Source organism: Leuciscus leuciscus (genome assembly GCF_965113295.1).
Source record: "Leuciscus leuciscus genome assembly, chromosome: 2".
Classification (NCBI taxonomy): Eukaryota; Metazoa; Chordata; class Actinopteri; order Cypriniformes; family Leuciscidae; genus Leuciscus; species Leuciscus leuciscus.
The window spans coordinates 10010338-10028781 of NC_138726.1; the positions used below are offsets into that span (position 1 = coordinate 10010338).

At 36.4% G+C, this 18444-nt stretch overlaps 1 protein-coding gene across 6 annotated transcripts in view; it reads left to right on the forward strand.

Annotated features, from left to right (window-relative positions):
• LOC309492712 (uncharacterized protein) overlaps positions 1 to 18444 on the forward strand; it is a 34824-nt gene that overhangs the window by 11878 nt on the left and 4502 nt on the right. For 3 of the 6 annotated variants that reach the window (XM_082161711.1, XM_082161715.1, XM_082161716.1), the window contains exon 1: positions 16805 to 16955. The exons of the other annotated variants lie outside the window; for them this stretch is intronic. The gene's annotated coding sequence lies outside the window, so the exon portion shown is untranslated. Of the gene's footprint in view, positions 1 to 16804; positions 16956 to 18444 lie in introns of those variants that run through there. 6 annotated transcript variants of the gene reach the window in all.

Below are 18444 nucleotides of genomic sequence, written 5' to 3' on the forward strand. Positions count from 1 at the left end.
TTATAATGCTTTATGTTTGAAATGATTAAGATTAAAATTAGATATACAGAAAAAGAAATGTACGTACAATGAATATGTAAGATAGTATAAAAAGTTATTTTTGAGAGTTATTTTTTCTAATTGTCTAATGAGTTTATTGAATGACTTTTATGAAGTAAATGTAACATTGCTCTTAAAGCTTTCTTAGTTTGAGTGATTATATGTGACATAATTAAGTTTATTCATGATAGTCCATTTAGAAATTAGTAGAAAGGAAGAAAAGGTATTCAGTAAAGGTATGTTGAACTGAGGAGTTAAAATGAGAAGAAGCTGCAACACGTGAGATTAAACATTTTAAAAATGGTATTTATTGTTTAAATTTGGTAATAAAGTAGACAGAATTTGAAATGTAAAACGTTATAACGAAGCATATTGCGATTTAATGGATAGAAGGTGCACTACAATGTTATGTTTGTTTAATCAACTAAAAATGACTGACTAAAAGATTGATTCAAATTTAAGAATTGATATTCCTTCATAAAAATAAGAAGCGAATAAAAATGAGAGGAAGTAATTTTTCCCCAGCCCTATTTTAAATCAAAATTCGTATGGATTATGCAAAATTAAAAAGCAAACTAAACCAATGATTCTACTATAATCAGCAGAGATTTATTATAATGATTTGTCTTTATTATAATGAAAACAATTACATGAAAAAAGTAGAATGACCTATGTTTGGAGAAAAATTAGCAAATACGATTGAGTCAAAAAGTTAAGGAAAACTTGATTTAAAGATTAAGGAATGTTTTCTGAAGTTGCAATATTGAAAGGGGGTTATTATTCTGTTGTGTACTTCCCATATCAAGAAGATAATGAAAACAAATTTTAGAGGGCAAATAAATCATATATTATTAAGATTGGGCTTATAAACCAAATTGAGATTTACAATCATTGGACGTTGATTGAAGTACCTCGATTGAGAATGAAGAAGATAATGAATAAGCCAGATCCTGGGTGTCTGGGTCGAAGAGGATATCTACATTGCAAGAAGAACTTTTAATTGTATAAGGGATTTTTATGTTTGACATATTATACATAACCGTGACAATAACAGACAATGCTGAACCAATTTCATCAACACACTTGTAACAATGTTTGATGTTCAATTAGGGAGGATTCGAGTCTTTTACTTTCTCCATTGAAAGAAAAAGAAAGAAAAACAACTGAAAGAAAGAAAAATGTATGGAGAGAGATGTTTGGCTCGATTGCTCCTCCAGGAGTGTGGTGGCATAATTTCAGTCATTGAAAATAAGAATGAGTGATTTAATTTAGTCACTAAGGTAGTATAACGGAGGGGACTGGATTTTGAAACTACACTCTGGAAAAGGATAGCGAATGTGGGGCTTAAATAAGCCCCAGAGGAGGGAATGTTGAAGATTTTATTATTTAGAAAATAAGTAATTTAACTATTTTTTGTACACTATTATTTCCTTTCTGTCTGTGTATGACTTTGGGTGACTTGGGAACCTGAGAGCTGTGTTGTTACATCAGAGAATTCTATTTCAGTAATGTCACATGGTACAAAACTATCTCTCAAAATACCTATAGAATGTATTACCATATTTGGGAGAAGGATGTAGGTATATACGTTTGCTGGACAATCTTACAGGAGGGTCTTTTCTGCAGGGGGGTCTTTCTGCAGGGTCTTTCTGCAGAGGGGCACTCGGCTTTGTTTTGTTAATAAAGTCTAATATTTCTGGTATCAAAGATCTCCGAAGTCATTCCCTGAAAATAATTAAACCACAACAATTTCAACAGAAAGGATGACAAAAATGTATAAAATGTATTGATTACAATATGTGTTGGCCAACAATGGTCTTGGATTTTACACATTTACCTTATGTACATTTTTTATTTCTTGTCACAGTTATGTGTTATAAAGTCAGAATTGTGAGATATAAACTTGCATAGAAACGCATTACCTAACTTTAAGAATTAAAAAACGAACTAAGCGCTTGTTGGTAAGGAAGGTTGGGAATTATTGTATCCAATATGGCTGTCACGTCACACAAAAGAACGAATGACTCAGACCCGAACACTCGGGATGTGAACTGATTATTTCTGTTTCCGGTACCGACTGCATTGCCTAGCCTATGGGGCTGTCACAGGATGAACGAACGACTCAAACCCAAAGACTCGAGGGGTGAACTAATTATTGCTGTTTCTGGTACATAATAGGATGTTGTGCATGTGCGGTCAACACAAATTGAACGAATCACTCTCTGAGACAACTCGTTGTTCTTGTGTCAAAATGAATGCATTTTTCATGATCGACCTATATCACTAATTTGAAGAAAGACCGTGGAAAGAAAGATAGCTAAAAGACATTACAAAAGAGAAAAGGTCAGAGGAATATCACTGGAAAAAGAAGGGTTATGATCAGACAAGAGCTTTAGGATCCGCAATAATATTAGAAAAGCTTTCCAGCGCTGGAGAGACAGAAGCGGGAAGGCCTGAAAACGGTTGTAGAGGTTGTGTTGTTTCTGCTCCATACGAGTAACATTGGTTTTGCTGTGTTTCACAAAATCAAGATAATGCTGTTGTTGTGATGTTAGCTATAGTAACAGGACAGGTTTGAGTGTCATTGTTCGTCTGGAGCTTGTGTGCTCTTGTGTACTCAACTGTATGATCATTTTTTTGTTCTTGTCGTTAGTTCATCATCTTCAGCTATGATAAAGACACATACAATCTTGCATTGCATGTTTGTGCATTTTCAGCCTGGTCTCATTGTTAATACGTAGGTATTAATACGTAATTTTCAAAGATAGAAAACGTACTTTTTTTGAACGTATACTATGGACGTATCTGCAACGTTTAAACGTAACATTATTACGATTTTACAGCTAAAAAACGTAAACTATTTACGAATATTTCATATCATAAAGATATCTGTAGGCTATAATTTCCCTTTCACCATTTTATAGATTATAAATGTAAGATCCCTTAACCCTACTCCCACACCTAAACATACCCATTTTATAGACAATATTAAAAGGATAAAACGTAATGGACAGATATGTGTAGGGAAATGGCAGTTTTATTAACAATATAGCATTAAAAGATAGTTTGAGCCACTAATCCTACCCCTAAGTTACCCCTAAACCTAACCATTTCTTAAAACTACGTAGGCTACAATTATAAAGAAAAACAACAGACAGACACGTAAAGTTATAATCACAATAATTTATTTAACGTTATTGAGAAAATGTCAAAACCGGTAACAAAAGTCGTTCACATGATGAGTCGTAGTCCTCTCTGGCAGTATATAATAGGTTTGTATGAGGTAACGTTACAGATCAGAATTTAAGTTATTAATCCATGAAAATGTTAATCCGGTTTCGGTTCGCTGTTCGCTCTGTGAAGGCGCGCGCGCTTCTCCATTTCAAATGTAGTAGGCTCATAGACAGTATAAGAAGTGGACGAGCCATCTCATTGGAACTCAATTGAAACAAGTGAAGCCCATTTTTAGCGATTTTTTAGGACTTCCGTTCCTGACGCGCAGACTCAAACCGAGCTTGACGACGTAGATGTGAGGTGAGCAACCCGTCTGTCTTCTAGTGGCTGTGGCATGAGAAATCTGAATCATTCCCTTCCGAATCTTGCAGAGACGGAGAGCGTGAGTAGGAGGTATCCATGAGCTAGGAGCAGGAGAAACTTTTGCTAGGTATTCTGATTAATTATTTTGTCACTTTGCCTCCACGTCCCCCCGATTGCCCGCGAGCTTCTCCTCCTGTCCATACGGTAATCTCTCTATTGTGCGACAGAGAGTCGCGTGGTTATGACGCAATCGTTAGCCTACTTTTACAAAAACTGCTTCTACGGGGCCATAACATAAGCTACAAGGTAATGGAGCATTTTATACATTGTCGTGTTTCTTTAGAAATAAATAATGGACAAATGGAGTCTTTAAACGCCTCAGATGTGAAGTTATTCGCTGTCAAAGTGACGCCAAAATGAATGGGAGTCAATGGGATGCTAACAGCAGGTAAAGTTCTGCTACAAGATGGTGGCACTTCCGGTCGACTTCCTTCCCGCTTGAGTAGGCTACACCAACTTAAACACGGCATGTCGCAATCTGTGACGAAGCATGCGAGAGCCAATGAGCGTTTGATATCACTGCCGTAAAACATGTCGTAACGCTTCGGGCGCAATTTTTGAATTTGAATTCACCACGAGCGCGGGACAGGGTTGCCAGGTGCCAGCGAGGTTTTCCAGCCCAAAACCTCGTCAAAAACCGCGAGAATGCACAAAAAACCGCCCAATTTTTTTTTGTGGCTTGTTTCTCGTTTAAACACATTGAAATCATTAACAAGCTTTAAAATTACCCATTTTTCGACTTAGCCTATCCGATTTTAGAAACAATATTCAATTAAATGTAGCAAAAGTAGGCTACACTGACTTCAGTCAGACTATTCTAGGCCTACTATTAAACTATAAGCTTATGTTACGGAAAATGAAAAAAGTCGCTTGGAACAAAAGCATTCAGTAACATAAAAACATCGAGTAGATATGGACATAAAAAATAACCCACTTTAACATTTCAGTTATTTCAAATGGCAACATGAAACATGCATATTAGGGCTGGGAGAAAAAATCGATTCACCTAGATATCGCGTTTTTTAAAATGTATTTATTTTTATGATTTTAAAATCGATTTATTTTTTATTACAGAATATTACAGATATTAATTCAAATTAAATTGCTTTATTTTTGCCCTTGCTTATAGATGAGGTTGACAGAAGTTAGCCACTTTCGATTCAATAGAGGATGAAATGTGTCATTAAAGAGCTGCACGATTCATCTTTAAAAGTCTGTGATCTCGATTCAAACACCCACATAGTAGATTCTAATTCCATTTCGTTTGTCGATTAAACCTTTGACAAAATCATATTCAAATCTGTGGCGCTGCCGCTGACCAAGAAAGAGTGTCATGAACAGGTCATGAACCGCATTGACAGCTACCTAAGTTTGAAAACCCCGCAATCTACTATGTTGTGAGGTTAGGGGGCACGTCAGCCAGAGTTGTTTTGTGTGCGTGTGTGTGTGTGTGCGTGTGTGTGTGTGTGTGTGTGTGTGTGCGTGTGTGTGTGTGTGTGTGCGTGTGTGTGTGAGTGAGTGGGACTGCCTGCTGAACATTGGTACCCCTTTTCCACCAAGGCAGAACTGGTGCTGGTTCGGAGCCAGAGCCTAGTTTCAAATCGGTTCTTTGTTTTTCCACCGCCAAAGCACCAGCTCCGAACCAGTAAAACTGGTTCTTGTAGCACCAAATCATTGCAGGGTCTAGAACGGAGCCAAGAAAGAACCGCTTGCGTCAGAGGCTGGGGGCGGGGTTACCGTGGCCAACAAGACTGAAGAGAAACTTGTGACCGCCATTTTTAAATAGCAGCTAGTCGAGCTAATAGCAGCTCGATTATAATATCTGTCTATGTAAGTTACGGCGAGCTGCACGAACGTGTTGGATTCGCCGTTTTTGGATGCCGATTTATTTTCGCAAACCCATGAGCATCCATAGTAACGCAACGTCTATTATTGTTGATGCCTTGTTCGAGATGCATCGGAGCAGCGTGGGCCGATCAGAGCTGCGGGAGTGTTTGGAGATCATACGACTCCTTGTGCTTTTTGATCGCTTTCGCAGTGTTTTGATTTCATGTGCTGATCGTTCTGCGAGAAGCCGATGCATCTCGAACAAGTCTGGTGTGTTTGTGTTTGGCGCTGCCGCACTAGCGTTGCTGGGCAACATGATACGTATGCAGTGACGTAAGATATAGCTCTGTTGTGGCTCTCTGGCCGGTGGAAACACAAACCGGTTCTTAGTAAGCTCGTCAGTCGAACCAACTCCGAACTGGCAATAGCTCTAGCTCTGAACCAGCACCCGGTTCTTGTTGGTGGAAAAGGGGTATGGGTCGCAGGAATAAGCAGGGCCGGCGCGTCCATATAGGCGAACTAGGCAATTGCCTAGAGCGGCAATTTTGTAAGGGCGGCAAAATGTGTGCCAATCGGGAATGAACAATTCACAAAATAGGCTATATGATTTGCTGAGCTGCCGCTGCGCCGCCCTGCGCCGCCCCGCCCCCTGCTCTCACGAGTCATGACTCATGACTGAGTGATGGGAAGTTCGGATAATTTTACTGACTCTCTTGTTCGATCTCGTTCATAAAAATGAACGAATCTTTATTTGAGTCATTTTGTTAATTTAAGTGGCTTTAAATGTTACACAGCCAAAATCCCCGATCACATCCACCTACGCATATAGTATATGTATATATTTGCTTCCTCTTGGCCTAAAGTGTTCCTGCAACGGGAGTGTTCTCTGGCTAGAGCGCAGAACAGCGGAGTGTGTATGGACAGAAGTGCATGCCTGAGCTTGTGTTTTGGGTTAAGCTGCGTTGCTTTGACATTGTGGAAAATATAACAATAGAAACAAAATATAGGCTATTAGCCTTTTTACCCATTATTATCAATCTAAATTAATCTCGATTTTAATTTAACTTAATTTCGTTTTTCTTTATGTACATTTCGTTTTTCTTTATTTAAATTTCGTTTTTCTTTATTTAAATTTCGTTTTTTCTTTATTTAAATTTTAAATTTTGTTTTTTCTTTATTTAAATGTTTTTTTTCTTTAGCCTATTTAAATTTCGTTTTTTCTTTATTAAAATTTTACATTTAGTTTTTTTCTTTATTTAAATTTTGTTTTTCTTTATTGAAATTTTGTTCTTCTTAATTTAAATCTACCCTTTACTGTGTCAGTAATTTGTTAGTCAGAAAAATATAGACTACCTTAAAGTATTGCTTAATTTAACAGACATGTGTGTGTGCGTTTTATATGGCTAGTGCAGCGTGCGTCAAGTATATAAGCCCTGCCCGCTTGAGGTGCGCCGCTTCCCGCTGGCGGTGTTCTGTAGTTTACTAAAAGTTTATTAATTCTGAACGTGTCGTGTCTCGCGTGTCCATTGCACCACCAAATGCTACACTGCACTCCCTTGTGAAGTCGATTGGATGAACGGTTCTCGAAATAATCAAAATGCAAACGGACATACCGACACATAGAGATTCCTGCCTTTATTAGAGAAGATGTTCAGCACCCTCTCGAAGCTTTGAATATTCGATGTTCATTACTACCGCAGCTTCGAAGCTCAAAAAATGGTATTCGGACCAGCCCTAGGGGCGGCACAAATGTTTTTCGCCTAGAGCGGCAGAAGTGCACGCGCCGGCCCTGGGAATAAGGATATTAAGTGCCGGTGTTTCGGCAACAAAAACCCGCCGAACTGATCCGAAACCAGCCCAATTTTTATCCACCCGCCCAAACCCATTTTTCCCCGCAAAATAGATTGCAAAACCGCCCAATCTGGCAACCCTGGCGTGGGATTTGACGTTTACGGTCTCTGCTGAGAAATTAGGCTTGTTCGACTTCATGCAGCTCTGCGCAGACCGATCGGCGGCTGACTTAAAGCAGTGCATGCCGGTTAGAAATTTTGTCCGACTTGATACAGCGCCGACGCCACGTGACTGTGACGTATGCCATCAAAGTACCGCGAGAGCAATTCGAGAGTAGCCGGAGAACTCATCCAGCGCATCTTCTCAAGAGTGGCTGCACTGGGCTGCACGTGGGCTGATGACGACACAGCTGTTCCACGATTGGCCGGATTCACCGCATGACAACGATCACGTGTGTTTCGTGTTTATTCGAACACCTTGGGCTTGTTCGACTTCATGCAGCTCTGCGCAGAACGATCGGCGGCTGACTTGAAGCAGTGCATGCCGGTTAGAAATTTTGTCCGACTTGATACAGCGCCGACGCCACGTGACTGTGACGTATGGCATCAAAGTACCGCGAGAGCGTTTCGAGAGTAGCCGGAGAACTCAGCCAGCGCAGCTTCTCAAGAGCGGCTGCACTGGGCTGCAGGAGGGCTGATGACGACACAGCTGTTCCACGATTGGCCGGATTCACCGCATGACAACGATCACGTGTGTTTCGTGTTTATTCGAACACCTTTAGTTCCTCTAATGCTCTCAAATCAGTTTATTATAACAGTGAACACTCTTTTCATGTCGTTGTCATGTTATATTGTGTCATGTTTATCAAATTAAAACTGCTTAAAAAACGTAGACTCCACTTCATTGATAGTTGCTTATGTTGAACTTTATTCTTGTTCAAACAGACGCTGTATGAAGCAGTACATAAAGTATTGAATGAACATGTCTCATGAAATGAAACATCTGTGTATTATTTGGCAAATATTGCATTTATTTCACTGCAGCTGTGGTAAAGTATGCAAACACCACGTGAGCGGTCACTACGGGAACCAGAAAGTGTCCGACTTCACGTCTCCGTTTGCAGCTCCTCCCCGCCTGCACGCGGCTACTCTCGCCGATCGGTTACATCCAGCCGCAGCCGATGTCGAACACACCTCTTTAGTTCCTCTAAAGCTCTCAAATCAGTTTATTATAACAGTGAACACTCTTTTCATGTCGTTGTCATGTTATATTGTGTCATGTTTATTAAATTAAAACTGCTTAAAAAACGTAGACTCCACTTCATTGATAGTAGCTTATGTTGAACTTTATTCTTGTTCAAACAGACGCTGTATGAAGCAGTACATAAAGTATTGAATGAAAATGTCTCTGAAACATCTGTGTATTATTTGGCAAATATTGCCTTTATTTCACTGCAGCTGTGGTAAAGTAAGCAAACACCACGTGAGCGGTCACTACGGGAACCAGAAAGTGTCCGGCTTCACGTCTCCGTTTGCAGCTCCTCCCCGCCTTCACGCGGCTACTCTCGCCGATCGGTTACATCCAGCCGCAGCCGATGTCGAACATACCTATTGAGATGAAGATCGCTGGATAAAGGGCTGAATTTGGATCTGTTTCTTGCAAACAACTGGATTCTAAAGATTTGGATTACATTAAGCTAATAAAATTGATGTCTTTTGTGAATTTATGTTGTGTTTCGGTGTATTATGGGTCTATAGGAGAAAACTATGGAATTAATTTTGTGCCAATAATAATGAACGTAACTTTTTAAGAAACTAATAAAAATGTATATTGAAACTGAATAAAATATCTTTGAAACTGAAAAAGAATAAATCGCAGGCACATTTTTGGACTTCGTTTTTAATACACTGCATGTTTTGCTAACTATTTCTCATATTTCTTTCGCTGATCTGAACTTACAAATGCGCTTCCGGAGTTTTCATTTACGCTTCGAGTTTTCGTTTACGCTGCCTGAGTTTTCGTTTGCTGTTCTGACACATTTCTCTCGTGGGGAAAAATAAAACTCATTATATTAGAAAATCAGTTATTTTGAATTCTTATAATAAAGGTGGCTTAAATTTCATTGATTTTGATTCTCTTAACAATACCTTAAAATCAATTGGCTTAAACGTTTCCTTCACAATCAATCTTCTATTTTGAGTATAATCCCAAGATATATATTTTCTCAATTAGGAGGTATACATTTCCTTTTAATGTGCAATTATTCAGTCAGTAAACTTCCTGTCAAACTTTCCAATTATCATCAGCAGATGCTTATGGCTTGGAGACTTATTTACAAGCATAATTTCTCGCCACACAATTTTTTAATTTGGAACAACTGTAATATTCTACATAAGAGGAAATCTTTATTTCTTGAAAACTGGTTCAATAATGGAGTGATGTTAGTAAACCAGCTATTTGATAGTGAAGGTAATTTATTTAATTATTCCGATTTTGTTTCAGGATACCAATTCCCAGTATCTAGTAAAGAATTTAATATAGTTTTCAAGGCCATCTCTTTGGAAATCTGTATGCTGTTTAGAAACAACAATAGTGCTACAGTGACTTCTGTTTATCCCCCTAGCCCTGAATCCACTGTGGTTGGTTCTATTTGTTTTTCAATACATAAATCCAACTATAAAATCAGGTCATTATTTTTGGACCCTGTTACTTCAATTCCTTCCTCCATTTCTTATTGGAATAACCTTTTTGATGATATTAAATGGTCATATGTTTGGTCACTTCCTCAGAAATTCTTTCTAACAAATAAAGTTAAAGAAATATCCAATAAAATTATTCAAAGATTTTATCCAGTTAAATACTTTTTAAAGAAATTTAGAAGTGATATTGATACTTCCTGCTCTTTTTGTGAAGCCTCTTCTGAAACTGTTGATCATTTGTTTTGGGAATGTCCTTTTGCTCGGTCTTTCTGGAATAATATTGATGCTCTGATTGTCCAAAAGGTTTTTTGTAACTTTTCTTTATCATTTAGACACATTCTTTTTGGGTTTTATGTCAAAGACAAGAATCTAATTAATGCAAGTTTTTGTATAAACCTTCTTTTATATATTGGAAAGTTTCATATCCATAAATGTAAATATATGAAAAGTAAATCCCACTTTAGCTTTTTCAAAGAAGAATTGAAGATGTATTTAAATACAATTTCAACTTCTGTTAACAAGAAAGCAATGAAAACATCCAGAATTTGTGCCATGTTTAATATTCTCCCTTAATGTTTTTCTTTTTTGTGCCCTCTTCTTTCTTTTTCTTCTCTTCTCTCTTTTTCTTTTTTTAAGACTATTGTTGAATAGATTTAAATTTCTTTCACATTTCCTCTTTTAATGTATACTGAACCATAATTTCTCTTTTGTTTTGAAAGATTGTTTATATTTCTTGTATGTATCGACTTGTTCTGTTTGTTAAAATTGCAATAAAAAAATAAAAAAATAAAAAAATTCTCTCGTGGGGGCGGGGCTAGTAGCAGTGTGTTCTCATTGGCTACTGAGTTTTTGAATGACAGCTTCTTCACCTGGAAGTGAAGACGTCAGTGGTATGTTTATGTGTGGATGTGAGCGTCTGTAATCGCAGCATTCTATTTCATTTTAGTGATACTAAGTTTATATCTGTATTTATTTGCTGCTACTCTATATTGTTGAGATGATTTCTTATAGAAGGAAGAGTACAGACGAATGATATCATTATCATTAGTCATCGTCGCTCTCAGGATACTGGATAACATTAGCCTACTCGTGGTAAGTCTGATTTTTTTTTAAATGAATACTATACTAATACTATTTATAATACAGTAGGCTACTGGCTTTTTTCAGGTGGAGAGGCATTTTAGAGCTCAGTGAGAGCCCATAACATTATACAGCTGTGTTGTCTTGATTTAACTTAGCCCAATCATTACATGACAGTCTTCGATTAGATCATATTTCCCCCCAGCCACCCCAAACAACATTGGGCTAGAGTACTGTACAGTATCTGTACTGTAGCCTACAGTACAAAAAGTACTGTATCAGTCAATGACCGATGCCATAGGACAAGAGTGCTGTCAATCACTGCCTGATTCAACTTTGGCAATGTAAAGCCTTTTTTTTACCATGCCAATAAAGCTATTTAAACCTGAATTTCTCAATTGCTATTTAATTTGCGATGTAGAGTTTTTGAAAGAGGAGAGACACGACTTGACCACAGAACACGTCTCTGTTCATAATATGTAAACACTCAATTATTTTGAAGTATCGCCCTGGTCGCAATATTTATTCTGATTTCTTTTGTGTGATAAAGATGACTGATAAAGCTATTATATGTAGCTAGTATGAGTAACAAAATGCTTTTTCTGTGTCCATATTTGACTAATAATAATGCAAAAAATTGCACTTCAAATGAACATTTCTGAGAATTTTTTTTTATCTTTAATAATAAATACATGTCCAAATTAAAAACTTAATACATGCAAGTAATTATGACTGAAAACATCCAGCAACTAGGGAATACACAGCCATGGATATATGTTTATATATATATAGGGCTATACAGCCATCTACTGGTTACACAACAGTATTACAGATGATAAATGCTGCATGACTCCGAGGTAAATATTTAGTACTGTAAAATTTGTTTGGAATAAATATTTCAAGTCTGCAACTTGTTACTGTATGTGGGAGTTCAAAGCAGTTTGTATTGTTAGATTATAATACATTTCCTCTCTCATTTTCCAGGGAGTGGAGCAACTTTTCCATAAACAAAATTCTGATGCTGACTTAGAGGATGGAGTGATAGTACCAGAGATACACTGTCCCTATCAGACAGTAATCTTACTTTGTTCAGACACATCACCTTTGAATGACTGGGGTCTTGATCTTCAGACACCTGATTTATTTTATTTTAATATAAACTAGCAAATATTTTAATTTCCTTTAGATTAAAACAAACACAGTTCACAAGTACACAAGAGGTTGCACTTTATTCTTATTAGTCTATGCTGATCTTGGATTAGCATACCAACAGCATATGAATGTTAAGGGCATAGTTCACCCAAAAATCTAATTCTCACTTATTTTACTCACCCTCATGCTGTCCCAGATGCATTTTACTTTCTTTCTACAGATAAACACGAATTAAGATTGTAAGGAAAGTAATCCATCTCTGCGAGTCCTATAAAGACGCATTAAAAACCACACACAGTGAGCGTGACGGTAATCCATGCGACCTCAGTGAATGAATCAATGCCTTCTGAAGTGAAACAATTGGCTAGATAAAATAAATACTAATAATGTAAACTGTTTTAACTATTAAAAATCACTTCCGACCAACTGTCTTACGTATGGGTTACAATCCACTTGTATTATATGGACTCACAGAGATGGATTATTTCCTTAAAAATCTTTGTTTATGTTTATGTGAAGAAGAAAGTCATATACATCTGGAATGGCATGAAGATGAGTAAATGATGAGAGATTTCTAATTTTTTGGGTGGACTATCCTTGTACTGCTTGTATCCAGTCACTGCTTTGTTACTTGTACTGCAACAGGAACTGTTCAAAGAATCATTGCAACATTTAAAATGTATATGAATTTTTAAAATGTATTCTGTATTTGTAATTGTTCATTTTGTATAGTAATGTATATCATGAGAATACTGTGCATTACAATTATTAAAACATTATTAATGTTTTGTGGATTCTGGTCTTTCCTGTCACAACATAATTGCATCCAAGACCTTCACTTCGATACTTGTGTATATGCTTTAGTGACAATAAAGAATGTACATTTATTTGAATTCATATTTTCAATTACATTCATTTAACTGGTTGTATAAGTCACAATTGAAACGGTTGATGATTGTTAAAATAAATTTACAATTTTAAATGTTAGAAGATAGTATTAATTAAATGAAATAACTAAATACATTTATCAATACAAAATGGCAACAAGAACATTCTTTGTGTGACATATGTAATGAAATGCCCTTTGAGGTCTGTATCATCTGACAGCAGGCCACGATTGTAATTTTCATATTGTTTAAATTCCTCTTATTTAAGTGATCATTAATTTTGATGGTGTAAATGTATATCATGCTAACAATGAGTAGTGTGATGGCCATGGTTGCCAACCTTGATTACCTGGTTGAAGTGAAACTTTCTTGACGGCTGAATATATCACACACGTTTGCTAGTATTCTCTTTAAATTGTAACAGCTCAACCTAATCAGAGCCTAACATGTAAAAGAATCATCAGGAATAAACAAATATTCTCAGAAAACATTGGACACTATACAATATTTTAAGTATTATATACAGTACTTTAATGTACAATTACACCTGAATAGACTGAATAGGTCTCTTGTGCTCCTAAAAGCTTCTGTCGACAAAGTAGTAGCAGCAGGTAAATACAGAAAAAAAACATAATAAAAAAAAACATAACTTAATATCACTAAAATGAAATAGAAAGCTGCTCTCACAGACGCTCAAATCCACACACACACCACTGACGTCTTCACTTCCAGGTCAAGAAGCTGTCAATAAAAAAACTCATTAGCCAATGAGAACACACTGCTACTAGCCCCGCCCCCACGAGAGAAATGTGTCAGAACAGCGAACAAAACTCAGGCAGCGTAAACAAAAACTCCAGAAGCATAAACGAAAACTTAAGAAGCGTAAATGAAAACTCTGGAAGCGCATTTGTAGTTCAGAACAGCGATTGAAATATGAGAAATAGTTAGCAAAACATGCAGTGTATTAAAAACGAAGTAAAAAAATTTGCCTGCGATTTATCTATTTTCAGTTTCAAAGATATTTTATTCAGTTTCAATTTATGTTTTCATTAGTTTCTTGAAAAGTTACGTTCATTATTATTGGCACAAAAGTAATTCCATAGAAAACGCCTTTTGTGTCTCACGGTAACGTTAAATAAACCAAATATTACAAAATGGTTAAACGATTAAAGAAGGTATTTTTAAGGTTTTAAAGTGTATTCTTGTTTAACACCATGCTAATCCTCCGAAACGAGTTTGCAGCAGAAGGCACGAACAGAGCGAAAATTGTATTATTTATGAGTAATGTTATTATATGAGTAAACTGTATTAATAAATGCGACTGGAAATTTAATTGATAAGACAATTGAATGCAATAGAGTCAAAACATTAATGCCACGATTTTAATATGCATAAATAGGAATACGTACAAATTTGTACGTTGCTAGAGTTGTTTATACGTAAATAAATTATGTTTTTGTGCTGTCAATACGTAAATGTTATACGTTTTAGTGCTGTAAATACGTCAGTATTATACGTTTCTGTGTGTATAAAACATAAATAAATGTACGTATGGTAGAACTACACTTTATGTAAAAATACACGTATTCTCATAAGATCACTTTGGCATTTTGGGGGTGGAGCAATGAAGGGAGAGGTGTGTTTATTTAGATTGATTCGCTTCTAAAAATTGCTTACTGCACCTTTAAGTACTAAATGTTGAATGTCTGACTTATTTTGATAACAAGTGTGTGAAAATAAGAAAATCTTTTCCATATTTTGCAAGCCGGGATACAGAGAGAAGAACACAACCCTAAATAATTATTGCAGCCTGCTAAAGTATGACATTCAGCTATTAATATTCCTTTAAGTCTTATAAAAACGCGATAAAGAACAACTCTTACTTGATAATGTCCTTATTCATTCCAGTTTTAGCTTAATCTCATATGCAAAAATAGAATTTTAATTTTGTTTTTAATTCTAGTTTGTTGAATGTTAGGCATATGTTTTTGAAAACTATTGTAAATAAATGCTTATAACATTAGCATTTGATTAATAATTATAAAGTACATTTTTAAATATATGCTGTATATAAAGAATTACAAAGCACATAGAATTATTTCAGTGAGTTCATTTTAGGATGTTTTATTTTTATCCATAGTAGCAGGGCTTGACATTAACACCCGCCAACCCGCCAAATGCGGGTGGATTTTGCTCGTGGCGGGTAACATAGTCACTCCAACTAGCCACTGTGGCGGGTTGAATAATTGTAGTCTTTTCAAAAGGCATCTGAAATAAGTGTGACACTACAACTCCCATAGGGCTGTCAACGAATATTCTAAATTCGAATATATATTCGAATAGTTTTAAAAAACTGAATTTCGAAGGTGAAAATGAATATTCGAATGTGGAAAAACGCCCGCGGTAGCAGAGGCGCGGCTGTCTGCTTTGCGAGTGGGCGCGCTGCCTGAGGGGTCAGGGACAGGTCATTTTATTTAACGTTAAACAGAAACATTACTAAAGTGTAGGCTACTGTAATGACTGAATAGATATTGCATGAATAAGGTAGGTTAGATAGGCCTACAGCAGTTTCATGCACTACAGGCTTCCTGGTTTGATTATTTACCGTTTCATGTCAAGGAAAAGTTCCATGTTTACCACAGCACAGCTCGCTCGGAGCGTTCAATGTCGTTTCCATATAGGCTAAAAACTTCAATTATTGTTAATAATATTTGTTTCAATCACTGAATGAAGCCTGCTATATAAGAGTCGCGACCTTAAATTGCTTGCACAAAACTCTTGATCAGCACTCAACATTTGCTTATTGTTGTTGTTCATTTAAACCGTTATGCACAGAGAGCGTGACGCCTCATTCGCGCCGCAAGACCTCCAGACGCGCGTAAACGCGTCTTTTACACTCGCGCCAGACGCTCTATTCGCGTTTGGTGTGAACGCAGCATGAGGGTGAGAGAGAGAAAGAGTGCCTGCGAGGCTGCGAGTGAGCGAGCGAGAGTGAGGTCTGCGGTCTTGGCCATTAGTTGATTTACTTGTTTTTGTGTAGGTAATACGTTGTCAAATGTGTTTAAACTTAAATAACTACCTATACAAGTAGTTATGTCTCTTTGTATTAATTTGCCCTGTTATTGACGTAATGCGAGTCATTGACAAAATGCGCAACCATGTTCGAATAGTTCGAATATAGGCTATGTGTTTTTTTTTTAGAGAGAATATTCAAACATCATTTTTGAGCAATTTTGACAGCCCTAATGAGTATTACATGCACACAGTGTATGCCGGTGGAGCTATGTGGCGATATGTAATATAATACATGGTTTTATTTTTTTTTTAAAAGGAGCTTTACTCACAACCTTATCAGAGCTAATGATAATGACATGTTTTGTGTAGTCTTGATTTGGGTGTGTACAGTGGTTTTACATTTAAAAGGGTTGTAAATCTAGTTGTAAATCAAGTAAATTTTAGCACACCATAGTCGACTTTTAAAAGGTAATTTCACAAAAACAAAAATGTGGCTAGTAAAAATGCTGTGTGGCTAGTAACTTTGGAAAATCACAAGCCACATTGGCTAGTGAGCAAAAAAGTTAATGTCAAGCCCTGCATAGTAGCCTATACTAGCATACTGTAGCATGATCGACAGTGTATTATACAGGAAGCTGCTTAACATTTCAGTGGTTAGCATACTTGCATAACCCTTTCGCGCGGTGGATGACGCGTGTGTAAGAACCAGGAACACATTACCTCTTTTTCTTTTTTCTTTTGTCGGATACCACGTAGCCTATTATCCAGGTATCAACGACAGATGTAAAACCAATAGTCTAGCTTTTACTCAAATCTCTTTTGATTTGATTTTTGATTTAAGTTTTTGCGATTTCTGGGAATAAAACAGGTAATTATAACCATTTAAGTAAGTTTATATTTTAAAACCGTAATTTTAACACTGTTTTTTAAAGCATTTAGGCTATCAGCAATCACAGATAATTGGGCAACCTATCTTTTAGCAACTTTTTATTTGAAGATAACAAAAATCATACAAACCAGTTTATCACATTTCCATTCGTGGCTATTCGATGTAAAACAATTGAAGATAGGCTACTCGTTCTATGAATGAGCGCGCTGTTATCGACTGCAGCCTACAGCAGGTGTGTTCAGACGTGTAGAAGGCATTGTTCAAACTATAATATTGTAACAAATGAATTTATCATTTAAAGTGAGGATCTTTCGTTAAGTAAGGAGGACCCATCACCGAAAGTAGCCTACGATTCTTTAAGATCAGTCTGCCCATCCCCGAGTTTCATTTTCATGAAAACATGCAAACTAGTGTAAGCCAATATTTTAAAATCTATATTAGGCTACTATTATACAAAGTGAAGAGGGGAGGGGAGGGAATGGACAGGAAGAGTATGTGCTATGTGTATGTTTTAAATATGTAGCTCTAACAAGTGGTTACCAACGTGCAATATCCTAAAGAGGCTGTAAAACATGAAACATTAACAATGTTATTAAAGCAAGAACGTTTTTAACACCTGGGAAAAAAAGTAATTGGAGTGTCTATTTACACTAAGTGCAAATATCGCGCAATGTTGGTAGATACACCAACTCCGCCCAGCAATATCTTGTTTTGACTATTTTGTCTTGTCAGCCGCACTGGCATAGTGAGTAAAGTTCATAGCACGTAGTTTACTGTTTACGATTTTGACATGATCGAACCGAGTTCGAATCCACCTTTAGCCGAACTCGTTCTTCTACCTTTTCCCATCGTATATCAGATTGGAAAAGCATTTATTGTCAATAAATATGAAGAAAATATGTAAAAAATGGAATTAAAGTTGTTATTTAATGATAAAGTGTCGGATAGGGTTTTGGGTAGGTGTGGTGAGGGATTAGAATGTCCCAATAAGGCGACATTTCTATAATAAATATATAATTTACACTCAATATGTTATTATTGCTTACTGTTTTATAATGTACTAAAATACTGAGTTGCAAATATTATCTAACTACTATTTACACTTATTGCGAAGAAAATACTGCTATTTTTACAGTGTGTAAATCTAATCTATAGTGTAAATTACACTTAGTGTAAATAACATCTATTGCTTTTGCAAATAGCTGCTGCCAAAAATAATAGGATACTTCAGTGTATCCTATGGCATTATTTCAGGAGCTCAGGTTAAGGACAGTTTCATGTTTATACATTTTCAAAATGTTTATACATTTTATAAAACAATTTAATATACATTTTTTTGGTCATGGGTTCGATTCCCAGGGAAAGCAAGAACTGATAAGAATGTAAATGTGTACCTTGAAATGCAATGTAAGTCGCTTTGGATAAAAGCGTCTGCCAAATGCATAAATGTAAATGCATATGGCATTGA